At 36.5% G+C, this 8,938-nt stretch overlaps 1 long non-coding RNA gene across 1 annotated transcript; it reads left to right on the plus strand.

Moving 5' to 3' along the window:
• The first annotated feature begins 299 nt into the window (after positions 1-299).
• LOC126057044 (uncharacterized) lies at positions 300-3,710 on the plus strand. Its single transcript, XR_010276545.1, has 3 exons — positions 300-578; positions 2,255-2,353; positions 3,486-3,710. It is a non-coding gene; the product is annotated as an uncharacterized LOC126057044 (long non-coding RNA).
• The last annotated feature ends 5,228 nt before the right edge of the window (positions 3,711-8,938 follow it).

An 8,938-nucleotide genomic window follows, 5' to 3' on the forward strand; every position in this document is an offset into this window, starting at 1 on the left:
TAAATCATAGGCCGGAATAATTAGAACCGCCCGTAGCGAATGGTTAAGTCTCCATCAATTAAATCGAAATAAAGAAAATCGAAACATTAATATCGTTTTAATACAGATTTATAGAGGGGCAACCCTCAATGTTAAATTAAAGTTTAATATCTTAGCGGCGAGTTTATTGTTAATTTTGCCTGGGGACATGCTTTGTTTAAAGATCTTAAGCCGGACTTTATATACACAATTTCATATTGAAATCACAGGCTAGCCAAAACATCTCATAAAGTCAGGTAAATAATGATTCTTAAAATAGTTATGAGTTCCGCAGCATTGTTCCTGTATCGTGATGTTAATTGAATTTTATTGTAATTTCTTATCAAACCAATGAGTACCGTTCGTGATCACAAAACGTTGATTTTCAATTCAATCGAGACGTGTAAATCATATATTTGAGCTATAAGTACTTACCTAGTATAAAATGACGTCGTCGACAATTTTTTATTTGATTAATTTTATTCTGGGCTTGCTAGTCCTGGAAAGTGTTGGTCGTGATTATCATATGCAGTCACCGGTACCGGATATTCAATCATCGAGTGAGTGTATTTTATTGATTGCACTTACATAACAGTACAGAAAATAAAAAAGAGGTCCATTTTAACGCCACAGGATTATTTAAGTACCGAACGTAGCTTACGTAGCTACAAAGTTTATGATGTCAGATTGCCTATATCGGAAACTAAAGGCAAGTTTCTCTCTGATGCTAAATAAACGTGGACTTCGTCCGATTTTTCAAAAGTAACGGGACTTTTGGCTTAGTTATAGATTGTACTTGGCCGCCCCGAGTCCATTTTTCATTTATTTCAGCCCGGATTCATGTTACGGTTTTCGGTTTTGGACAAAACTTTGGCTATATTTTGCGAGAGCAGTTTGACGGAGTGCGCCATTTTTAGCAGAAGATAGCCCAAGGGTACGCTTTGTAATTTACACGCAGTATAATAAAAATCTAAGCAGCTTACATAAAACCCGCAGTTATTACAGTAAAAGGTCTTTTCATCATCATTATAAAGTTTGTTTATTTTTGCTTTGATGGCGCATAGAAAAGTATTCCATTGCTAGTTCCCATACGAATAGGCACTAGCCGCGCGAAGTACTAAAGTGCTAAAGCTAGGTACAAAAGCGACCCATTTGCGCGGTTGACACAGTTTGCGATGAAAAACGTCTCGTAGTCGATGCTACTCGTGGGTACACTTAGATAGGTTATGGAAACTCACGAGGCTTACGACATTATGTCACGTTATGATAAAATACCTGCCACTAGTAGGGATATTACTCGCTTATTGCGAATAAACAACGCCGCTCCTGTATTTTCCTTTCTCACAAACATTTTTGGCCTAGCTTAGACAGATTATTGTGATACTTGGCAAGGCTTTAAGGTTTACGGGGATTTCCTAGAACCTACACTAAGTCTCGGTAAACGGATTTGAACTCAAGTAGCTACTGGTTAGGAGGAATTTCTTACAAAGGTAGAATGTGTTTCGAAAGTCTTCATCCGACCGTCCCTGATACCGCTGTAATACAAAATACATGTATAGCAAGGGCTTGTTATTATGACATATTATTTTTATGACACAAAATAATCTAAATTATAGAAACTTAAAATATGTAGATACCTCTGATGATTAAAAATTAATAATAACCGCACGAAAACACATTTTGTGTTTATCTAATTAATATACTTTGTACAATTTCGAGGTATAATGTTGTTTATTATGCAGGAACATCACAAGGGTATTTTCTACAAAGGCTAAAGTATTAACTCCGCTAATTATGAAACACTAATTTGTTTATCCACGGAGCGGAATCACATTAGGGATCCAAAGAGAATAGCAATTCTTTTTAATTCTCGTCGGCGTGGTCTCGTTCACTCTTTGTTTTTGGTAGCTCGTGTGTTACATATGTATATTATATAAAAAAAAAACAAGATTGGATGAAGAAAATAAAGGAAGAAAAAGAAATCGTCGATTAGCATTAGCGCCAATACCCTGTACCCTATACGTACTAAAGCTGTGTCCTGCCTTCTGTAATTTCATATGTACTTCCCGATATATATTTTTTGTAGATCTGTCTGGTTGGCGGTTATGTGTGTTTCATTTCTATTATAACTATTATCCACTTCCAGTGAATTATTGTTACTATCCAATTCGTTCTATTTTGACTTAATCTTTGTACCTAATTACTTCACTATTCTCTAATATCTTATTCTAAACAGGTCGACAACCTCTTTCGAAACTTCTTAGATCATACTCGACGAGAGGGGGGAACAAAAACATGCAATTAACTGCATTGATCTATTTCTTTTCCAACAAAGGTAAGTACTTATGTGAAACTACGAAAAACGAACAAGGTGAATTAAACTATTTATGTATCTATACATCAAAACTGTGGCAAGAATAGCAAGAACAAGACACTAATGACACAATTATAAAAAAATTGAATTTATAAGGGACAGGCCAAGTGCCTTTATAGATACATATATTTACAATAACAAAAATTTCTGTACTCCAACTACTACCTAATGGTAAACCATAAATTCATTACCGCATAGACAAACCATGATATCCTAAATCAGGATTACGTTCGTTAGTACAAACAGGTAACAATATTTTATTCAAGAGACTAAATACCTATATTCACGTTTAATCGCATTAATACGTAAATGGAATCGAGTACGCTTGAGATAATGTTGGCGACATCAGTCCAATCCGATTGGTTAACGCGGTCCGACGATCCAGCTAAACGAATTTGCTTCTAATTAGCATTCTGTCGAAGTCGTCGGAAATGTTTGGAAAAATCGGACCGATATCGTGCCCAGGGTAGTTTCCTAAAAAATAATAATTAGTCCGTCTTGTAGATTGTCCAAAATTAAGCGATACGTATTTTTTCTTTTTTAAATTGGATCAGAACTTGTTAAGATATAGCGTGCTAAAGTTGAGTGTGACGTCACAAGTTGCTACAATTTTCAGGAGACTGTGACGTAAAAGGCCCCCACTCCTAATTTTTGAAGCGTATTATCTTTGTCATTTTATGTTTAATTAAAAAAAGAAAAAATACGTATCCAATATTTTTTGATTATCTAAAAAGCGGACTAAATATTATTTCATTATTTCGACCCTGGAAACTACCCTATTCCTGATTTATTGCATAAGCGAAAAAGCTATTGACAGTCTCGTCAGGATAGATTTTTCAAAGAAGTTTAATCAAATGATCTATGAAAAATGGCGTTCATTTATAGGTATCCCAAATTTAGGTTTAGGTTTTGGTTTAGGTTAATGTATGACTGTCAATAGCTAGTTCTGAATAAAGTAACAAAAAACTTTTTCCTACTGCATAAAGTTGTGCTGCACTTTTCAAATTTTCTCAGCTTTTCGTAGCTTTTAAAAGCTTCCTACCTTTAAAATATAACTAGGTATTATAGTTAAATACTTTGTTTCATTCTTCAGGTTCTGTTATGGTGCGCTGCATGGACGACGGTGTGTGTATCGACAGTCAGTCTTGTCCTTGGAATAGACTATTGTTGGAAGATGTTACCTGCATGCAAGATCATAACAGCCACGTCTGTTGTCGTGTACAGAAAGTAAAGTCGTCATTAGATAGCTTTTTTGATAACTTGTGACATATCCGTTTTACGTTAAATTAGGTACTTGGTACAGTAGTTAGTTAGTTTATATGCGTATTTATAAAGAATAAGAAATATATGGAAATTATATATTAATAATAAAATAATAAAGATTTTATTTTTTACCTCTCGTACGCCATGTTTCGTTTACGTCAAGCTAGATCAATATCCATTGAATATAATATGACGACATTCAGGTGGCTACAAAGCGTAGTTTAGAACGGTTCCATAGTTCGTGTCTATCAGACCGTATGAATAAGACAATATGCGAGGCTCCGTTTAAGTGAGAATCGAGGTATTCGTTCTCCTGGGACTGCTTCCAAGTGCTGCTGTCTGTGTGCCAGGTTTAAGAGCTGTGTATTTGTATACTCCATCGGCAACGGTAACAAATGCTTTTGTTTTACATATCCAAATTGAAACCCATGTATTCATTGCTATGCCAGAATTCTGAGATATCCACACATGTAAGAAAAAAAAAAACAAGCAGAATAGTACAAATCTCGGCCTCGGTTCGGTTACAGGATCTCGTTTTGCGGCTAAACGCTGGTAAATGTTTAACCTAATGCTTAACGACATAATCCGACGTAGCACTGTTATCCAAACCTGACTAATGAAGTTTAGTTAGGCGGCTCGTGCGATCCAATCTCCCACCAGGCCTAAATCGCGACATAAAGAATCATACTGGATGTGTTTCAAATTGTGTGATTTTCTATGAAATTATTCTACTGTCTTACATTCAACCTAAAATAATTGAAAATAATGAATGATATAAATGTTTTAATTTTTAAATTATTTTTTTAGTTAAACATAATAAAGAGAAAATGAGACTGAAATAAGCTAATAACAAGGCACGTTTGCCTATGCCATTCAAACATTTTGAAATTCGTCAACTCACTAAGCAAGTGAAGAAGAAACCTGACCTACACCAGCTACAGAAATACCTAAAGCATATAATACATTATCTAACTAAAGCTAACATTGTGTGGTCATAATACGGAGCTACATGCCACAAATGATCAGAGATATCGCCGTACAAACGCTTTCATGAATTAAATTAAATTCTCTTACCAGAACATTTTACGTTTTAAATTCATTTTATAAAGTCATAATACAAAAGTCACCATGCTCGTGAAAGATGAAAAATTGTATTGTGTCTCCAGCCGGGATGGTGTCGTTTCTAGTTAGGAAGAGTGTTGGGTCTAATTCAGCTCGCTCGGATATTGCAATTTCCATCCAGCTCACGCCCACTGCGTCTCCCTTCCATTTCGTTTCATATTGCGCTGCAGTAACAACACTTGACGTTTGTAAATCAAATTTCGCAGGTAATGCCTCAATCTGATTATCAAACTACACTGTAATGCAGATTCCGAAGCCCGCGGCGGCGCAAGCGTCGACTCCGTGCATTTAATTCTGGTATTTCATAAACCCCTGTTTCACAAGAGTTATTAGTGTGAATTCACAAAACCACGCGCAGGATACTGTTTACTTCCACTAGGCAGTTCAAACATCGCCAGTATTTACTTAGGTTTCATACAGTATAAGTTAAGATACAATAGGTACGTATGTTACATTGCCCTACAAAAGATTTTCCTCAACAACAGGCCACAGCCGACCCTTTTAATGAAAAAAAATTAGACGCTTTGTAATATTTTTAATTTTATTCACAATCCGTGTATTGTTCTGGTAGGCGAGGGTCGGCCGGAGGGTACACCGCTGTTATAATATTCAGCCTCCATACCACAATGTTTTATTTAGCCATCTCGGTGGCTTCAATATTCATCACTGTACTCCGAGCCCTCTTAGCTCCTGAATAAAATACACTAGGCATCTCCACGTCCACATTTAGGCTTTTGGTTCATTTTTAATATCACCCAGACTGGTTTTATGTTAGTTACAGCACATTTGAATAACCGTATATTTTAGAAACTGCGCGTATTCAAATAAATTTTCGTAGCGTGCTATCTGTTAAATAGACTTTAAAATAAACATTGCTTTTAAAAAAGATTTATCGCCCGCTTGGTGAAAAATTACATTAACTAGGAAACTAGTGCGACATTTTAAGAGATAAAAATATTCAAGCAAATAGCGGTCATTAAGAGACAGTAAGCACGAAACTTATGAGAACAAGAGTCAGTCGCCGAGCAAAATGGATATTTGTTGAGTCCGAAAGCCGCTGAGCGCCGCGACCACGCCGACGTGACCGCACTTTAAAGTTATGCCTCTTTTGCATCTCCAACGTCTAATAATAAATGGCTGAGTTGGAATGGCTTATTACTTAATTTTGATTTTATTTTTCGTTTATGAGTTATAGTTGAAATGTACAGTAAAGTTCTGTTAGATATGATTAAATGCTTTTAGGCTAGTAGTTTGTGTTGACTGTCGGTGTAATTTCTGATGATTTGCGCTTGCTCTATTTGCTTTTGTCTTTTCATATCATTTCATATGCCCTAGCCTAGTGAAGGGAATAATGCATTCAGGAATACAATTCTATGTCTATATGTAATTACAAAAAATACAATCCATTCAGCTTTCAAAAACCTCTGTAATTTGCTAAATTTGTTTCATATTCCGCACGAGTCCCTTGTGATTGTATTACGTTCGTAATAAATCACTTGAGGTGATGTCTGCTGCTGACGTAGGTTACCTCAGAATGTGTTCGGAATGAACCCCAACTTGTTCTCACAATTCCTTCTGGAGTTCGCTAAACGCTATTGGTATCAAAGTGTCAGCTCAACCGAGCAACCACAGGCCCCTTAGCGTCGGAGAAGTTAGTGTCGGCCCGACTCGTACCCCTGTCTACGTCGCTAGTTGATTACTATTCCACTTCGAAGACGGCTGCACGTTCCTTCTCTTAATTTGATAAGATATTTCACACTGAGCGCACAGTGTACAGCGTTCAACATTTTCGGTAGTTCGAGTCATTTCGCTCGGGTAGTAAGGCTGAAACCGCAAACATTGGCTGACTGACGTAGTGAAGATGTGGCTACATGAATTGACACCATCCCCTAGTTAACACGATGGGATGAACTTTATTGTTCTTAATATGAGATTTAGGTCTGGAGATTAGACCACAAAATGCTTTAAGATAGTGAAGGTCCAATGTAGGAATTCATTTCAAAGAGCTCACAGTTCTTAGTGAATATGCAAAATACTAGAAAATAATATTTATGCTAGAGAAACATTAAACCTAAGATAAACTTTAATCTTCCCATGATGTCGCGCAGATATTCGGTCGCTTATGATTTCATATAATTCAAGGATAACGGTCTTTTCATGTTTAAACGCTCGGTGACCAAACATAATGTCTAATGCTTTAACAATAGCCACCCAACAACACGAAGGAAAATATAGTATAGGTGCTCACATACACCCGTCGAGCTTAGCAACCGTCACAAAGAAAAAGAATGGTCAAAGGTGAAAGGAATTTGGAATAAGCGGCACCTATAGGCGCAGATCAAAGAGCAAGATCACAAAGAGATCGAAGGACACGCGCGAGGCTTTGGTCGAAGGCTTTCAATCGAGACCTTCTAAAGGACGTGGTATTGCCCTGATCGACGCTTTTCGGATACCAATCACCGAGCGTAGCGATTCAATCGCAGATTCGCTATTGGTTTAATCGCTATCTTTGTGTGTCAAAGAACGTTTGATGTGCGAACTCTAATTACGTCGATAACGTAATGTCATTCGATTGATATGTACCTAGCTTTTCATACGTCGCATTTCCTTTGCAAACATAATGCACTCGTGCTTACATTTATTAAATGCCCAAATAAGATTAATAATTTAAGAAATAAGATTAATTCGGACTCTCTTTAGGTATTTCCCTGAGGTATTACACAATATATAAAACCAGTAAAAAGGCAAATAAAAATATTCATAAAGCCATTTTTTACTGAAAATCATATAGATAAGTATTTTTGGTCAACATTTAATTACAATTTCCGGAAACAATGTCATCGTTGTGTGACATAGCAGCTTTTGTTAGGTCATCACGGGGCGGGAGAAAATTCGGCAATGCTCGGAAGAGGCCACATCAATCAAATTCTGACATTCGATTTTTTCCTTTCTCCCCTGCCTGCGGGATGAAGTAGGGATAACTTTTTGAAGTATTGACACTTTTGTACGAGCTACAGACACCACTTAATTGTTACAAATTGAAGTTAAATAATTTGGAAATTGAATACGCTTGGGAATAAAATACTCGGAATTGCACGATGAGATACGAACTATATCATTCGTGGAAGTTTCGTGAGAGCTTCGTTAATTCAAACTGTTGGGAATTATCACTATTTAACTTAAGCGAACACCGGTAATAAGATCAAGGGTCTAATTTTCAGATAAGGTAGCATACCTAATACAGCATTTAATAAAATGAGGTAATCAACAAACGGGCGGGCCTGTAATCCGGGCGTCCTAGGCACGGCCGTAAATCACGGTCGCGCGACACAATTTATCGCTCTGGCCCCACATTCGCGCACGCACTCGCATCGCTTTTTATTGCGTCATAGATACCAGTATTCGCGAATAGTAAATATAATTTACTTTCCCTGAAACGACAACCTTACTCAAGAAATCCCTCAATTTCAATAAAATATTACTCCCATATTTTTTTACAAAACACTTTATTTCGGATGTGACAACGAACTGAATAACAATCTAAATAAAAGCAGCATTTTATATTACACCGGAAACTGACTGAAAGTAGATAAATTATACACAATGGGGAGGAGATAATAAAAGATTAAAAAGAAAAAATATATAATAGCATTTCGTAATGTATATTTTGATGACAAACGACCTGTTATCTGAGGATAAAACCGTTGTAAATATTTGTAAACGACATTCTTTAATCTCTGGAATTTTCGCAGAATAAATGATAACGTAGGTACAGGTGTCTAAACCGTTCTAAAACGGACTTGTCGCAGAAATGTTGTTAAATATTTTTCTCATTTCATGGAAATTTATAAGCTTTGGTTTCCAGGAAAAATGGGTCCATTGTGTTTGAGATTTAAATTCAGGTATACATACTTTTCTAACAACTTTTTGTTGTTAGGCATCTCCAAGAACATTAGCACATTTATTTTGTCAACATGTAACATTAAATTCAAGACAAAATATTTTCAATGGCAGGTACGAGTATCTACATGAGCTATGGCTTGCTACTAAAACTTCTCTCAGCTCTCGACTCCCGACAGTCACGGCGCGATCCTAACGTGACGTGTCATACTCGATGTGAGTCCACCAAACACATAGGTAGGCATACCAGAGTTTCAAATT

This window comes from Helicoverpa armigera, chromosome 6 (genome assembly GCF_030705265.1).
Source record: "Helicoverpa armigera isolate CAAS_96S chromosome 6, ASM3070526v1, whole genome shotgun sequence".
NCBI lineage: Eukaryota > Metazoa > Arthropoda > Insecta > Lepidoptera > Noctuidae > Helicoverpa > Helicoverpa armigera.